The sequence below is a fragment of the Orycteropus afer genome, unplaced genomic scaffold (genome assembly GCF_000298275.1).
Source record: "Orycteropus afer afer isolate SDZICR_OR568_19922 unplaced genomic scaffold, OryAfe1.0 scaffold01084, whole genome shotgun sequence".
NCBI classification, from domain to species: domain Eukaryota; kingdom Metazoa; phylum Chordata; class Mammalia; order Tubulidentata; family Orycteropodidae; genus Orycteropus; species Orycteropus afer.
The window spans coordinates 186,999-192,008 of NW_006922671.1; the positions used below are offsets into that span (position 1 = coordinate 186,999).

Sequence of the window (5,010 nt, forward strand, 5' to 3'; positions counted from 1 at the left end):
CAGAAATCCACTGAATAATCTGAGCTTCCGGGAACTGTGAGTCTCCGTGACCGGATAGCAGACCGTTCAATGCAGCCATCTTTTCATAGTTCAGAGGGCTGTTCCACAGGAACTGTAACAAACATGACTGGTGAAGGTGTACTCTATAGAGCTTGCCAGAACTCCAGTCCAGTACCAGGGATCCTGACAGTGACTGTAAAGGACTATGAGGTAGTATATCAATCATTTCATCTTCTCCTATCAGAAAGAGACTGTGACAGATCAAGTCTGGATGTTGAATGTTAAGTAGATGAAAGAAATGGCCTGGTAAGTAAACAGCCACATAACAGTCAAGGTTGAGAAAAGTAACTCCCTTTGTCACATGTGAGTCAGCACTCCCAATAGCAGCAGTGAAGTTTTTGCTGAACTCTTTATGAAAGTAAAATACTGAGTATGTGATCTGTTCCCAAGAGTCAAACTTTGGGCTGTAACATACACTCAAGCTTCCTGTATTGTTGGTAAAAACACACACAGTCAGGTGTTTGGATAATTCCTCTTGGTCTTGAAGATAATCAAATCCAAAGTTGACAAGCTTAAATCCTGAGTCATTTAATGATATGTCCAAGGGTACTTCAAACATTAAAGTTCTCATCACTGAATGCAATTTAAATAACTTCTTGATTTATTCAGGTAAATGTAATATAGTCTCTGCTCGAACATATCCCACTGAGCCCAAACAAAATCCTCAGCTACTCGGTCTCTTGGGAGACATCCAAAATTTTTAATCACTACTTTATTTCCATCTTCTTGGGTGACTTGAATATGAAATTGTTCAATATATTTCTCTTCTGAAATCAGTAACAGACGGTTCTCTGAAAGAAGTTGACTTTCAACATGTGGGTAGAGGAACTGTACCCAAATATAGCTATCCACTACTTTTAGAACCTTCACATTGTCTATGGGATGGATTTCCATTAACAAAGTTAAACACTTTGATCCTGGTTGAAGCTCATTCCTTCTTCCTTCTTTAGTAGACCGGACTAAACTTGTAGCAAGCAAAGTTCTCTCACTGTTGACAGAGCAACTGACAACTTGCAAGTCTGTCTCAAAGGTATAGAGATGCTCATTTTGCCTGGTTTGGTAATCATATAATCCAAAGAAGACATTTCCCTTATCATCCTTATAGGTATAAATAATATTTCCATTTCTTTCAACATTAGTACACGTAAGCTGTCGTAATTATTTTCTAAAATATCTGTGTCACTATTTTGGGCCCTGGAGATCGCAGGCACCAGCAGCTCGGGCAGCATGTCCTTCCGGAGATCAAAGTTGACAACGAGACACAGAGTCATTGCCCAGACGTGGGCCACGAACAGCTGTGGGGCCCCGTGCAGCAGACATTCCCGGCCCTCCGTGTGCCAGCTTGCCCTGCGCCCACCCCTGGAGTGAATTCTTGTTTCTACATCTTTAGAACAGTGCATTGTATGAAGACATTGTCCTGTTTTCCTCTCCATTTGGAAGTTTGTACCTAGAAGTTTTGTTTCCTCTAATAGGTTATTTGGGAACTCTGGTAGTGTAGTGCCTAAGGCACTTGAGTGTTAACCAGGAAGCTGATGGTTCAAACCCACCAGCCACTCCTTGGAAGGAAGGTTGGGCAATCTACTTCCATAGTAATACTGACTCAGAATCCCAAGGAGGGTCACTATGAGTCGGGTCCGAGTTGACATAACTACAACGACAATAGGTTAGATGCTGTTGTTGTGTGCAGATTGGCTTCCTTGATTTTTAGTGTACAGTGTTTTATGGTCTTATTTTGAGTTTCTATTTCTGATTTGGTTTTAGTGTTGATGTCACGTATCCTGATTTTATTGATCTCTGTTGCGGGTTTGCTATTGGAAGGACTTCTTTAAGTATTTCTTGTAGGGTTGGTATGACTTTCACAAAATCCCTTAATTTCTGTTTGGCTGGGAGTGCTTTGATTTTGCCCTCATATTTGGTGGATGATTTGGCTGGATATAGGATTCTTGTTTGGAAGTTCTTTTCTTTTAGTGTTTTATATATGCCATCTCATTGTCTTCTTGCCTGCATGGTTTCTGCTGAGTTATCAGAGCTCAGCCTAACTGTTTGATTATTATAAGTAATATTTCTTTTGTCCCAGGAAGCTTGCAAAAATTTTTCTTTGTCTTTTGTTTTAGAGAGTTTGATTATAGTATGCCACAGTGTTTTTCTCTTGGGATCTATGTTGTGTGGGGTTCAATGAGCTTCTTGGATAAGTATCTTTTCTTCCTTCATGATATAGGGGAAGTTTTCTGTTACCAGATCTTTGACAATTTTCTCAGGTTTTTTTTTTTTTTTTTTTGTCTCTTCTTGTTCTGGAATTCCAATGAGTTTAAGTTGTTTCTTTTCATATCATCCCATATAACTCTTAGGTTCTCTTCATTTCTCTTAAATCTTTGTTCTGATTTTTCGTCATACAGTCTGGTGTCCAGGGATTTGTCTTCTACTTGGGATATGCATTCTTCAGTCAGTTCTATCCAACTCTTTTGTGCTTCTATTGTATTGTGTAATTCTGGATTTCTAACTCCTGTTTTTGTATGAGTTCTGATTGTGCATTAATCTTGTTATTTTGTTCTTGAATGATTTTCCTGAGTTCTTCCAGGGGACTGTCTGTGTTCCCTTGGTTCTGTTTGGGGTTTCCTTAGGCTCTTGTAAAGCTCTATAATCATATCTTCTAAATTCTTTCTCAGATAATTCTATTGCGTCCTCTTCTTCCATGTTTAATGAGACCTTTGTTTGGGGTTTTGCTTCTAATGCTTTGTCCTGTTTTTTGTTTGTTTGTTTGTTTGTTTGTTTGATTTGAGGTAGTCTGTTGTTTCCTAGACATTTGGTTATTAATTCAGGTCTGCTGGGCTGTTCTGCAGTTTTCTTTGTGATGATGGAATCACTGTGTGGAATTTGGATGTAGATCTCTGTCGTAAAGAGGATTCAGAATTTGAACCAGCAGGTACTATTGTAGCTGAATGTGATTTTCTATTGGATGAGTGAAGGTATAGGCGGAGAAGGTGGGAGGGGAAGAGAGAAGAAAGGGAAGCTCCAAGTTGCTAGGGGCAGTTTCTAGGGCTTTGAGTGGGCTGATAATGATGACGTTGTCCTGTTATTCACAGGCCCACAGCTCAAGTTCAACAAAGACTCTAGTTGTTAGGGCTCTCCACTTTCTGCCAGGTTCAGACACATACAAAAACCCTGCTCTTGAGGCCTCTCTGTGCCAAAAAGCCAACTCAAGACAACTGGCCTGCTCCGTGACCCAATGTGGGAGCTCTTTCCAGGGCCCACACACTTGCCCACCAGTGATCTTTCCACTTGGGTTGCAGTAGTCCTGGAGCGAGGCAAATGACTGTTTGCACCCAGCACACCCAGGATTACTGCCAAAGTCAAGCCCTGGCCACTCCATGCCAAAAATCTGGCCCAAGTCCACTCCAGCATTCACTGCAGGAGTTCGTCGCAGGGCCATCCCACTTGCAGCATTAATAGTCTCTGCTTGAGTTTCAGCAGTGCTGGAAGTGCCCACTTCCACCCAGCAGACCAAAGTTTACCAATGAAAGCAGGTGCTGAAGATGTGACTGCTAATATACTCGTGTGGTGCATCTTCTTCCTTAACTCAGGGAGGTCTCTGATGGCCTTTCTCACCTGCTGGCTGGCGCTTTGCAGGGTAAATTCTCTTGCTTTTGTTATTTATTTTCCCCCTTGCTCCTTTCTTCTTTCTAATCCTCCTCCCATGAGTTTGGGGCACTCTGACTATGTGAGCTGTTCAGAGCACCACAATCCCTATTTCAAACTGCTGCACCTAGTTTTTCAGTCACTAAGATGCTAGAGATAATTAGCGTGGGGGACTACTGACCAGAAGCCATTTTGCAGTTTCCATTTATGTAGATCTCTTGTTGTCTCCTGTAGTAATGTTTCTTTTTTTATTTAAAATTTTTTTCCTTTTTTTAATTGTGATTTGGGTGAAGATTTACAGAGCAAATTCACTTTCAATACAGCAGTTCACATACACTTTGTCTCATGACATTGATGACAGCTTACCACAATGCAACAGCTCCCCTTCCACTTCCTCCTCATAGTTACCTCTTACCAGTGTCCATCTCCCCATGCACTCCTGCCCCCTGAGTGGTATCCCTGTGCATGAGCAGCCCTTCATTCTCCCATGATTGTTCTCTCCAAGGAGTGTGTCTACCTGAGGTAAATGTTCAACGCATATGCTTGTCTTTTGTTTGGCTGGAAACCATGGGTGTGTGTTCAATTCCAGAATTGAAGGGGAGCTAGGGGCCATAGTCTCAGTGGTTCCACCAGGTTCAATCAGACCAGCACACCTGGTCCCTTCCCCCCCTTATTTTTTCCAAATGATTTTGAGTTTTGTTCCATATTGTTCTGCCTCTCCATCAAGGATCTCTTACATAGATCCCCTTCCAAGTGGATGACAGTGGTAGCCGGGCACCATCTTGTTCTTCTGGTCTCATAGTCATATAGGTTGCAGATTGAAAGGTGTACCGGTTGCTAGGACTAATTGTTTCCATGAATTTTTGTTTTCTTCATTCTTCTTTGCTCTGAATGAGGAGAGACCCATCATTGCATCTAGATGGCAGTTTGCTAGCTTTTAGAACCAAGTTGCTACTCGCCTAAGTAGGAGGTGGAACAATGTTTTGTATAGTATGTTGTGCCAACTGAGCTTGATGTCACTGGCCACTATGGTCCCAAGCCCACAGGTTCAACTACTCGGTCACTCTGGGTAGCTGGCTGTGACAAAGCAGTGACCACAACCTTGCTCCTTGTCAGCTCTACTATACACCTGGGAATTCTGATCATTCACATTAACTTATAGGCCATTGTCTGTCAACCCTATACATGTTCTTGGACACACTCCCCATTTCATAGACATAGCTAATAGTTCAGCCAGTCCACCCATCTATCCACCCATATACCCATGTTTGCCTTCACTGACAACACAGTATTGTATGTGCAAAAGGGTTCATC

General features: G+C 42.0%; 1 pseudogene; it reads right to left on the bottom strand.

Moving 5' to 3' along the window:
* Positions 1 to 1,331, bottom strand: part of LOC103212744 — a 2,638-nt pseudogene extending 1,307 nt beyond the window's left edge.
* Positions 1,332 to 5,010: the final 3,679 nt, after the last annotated feature.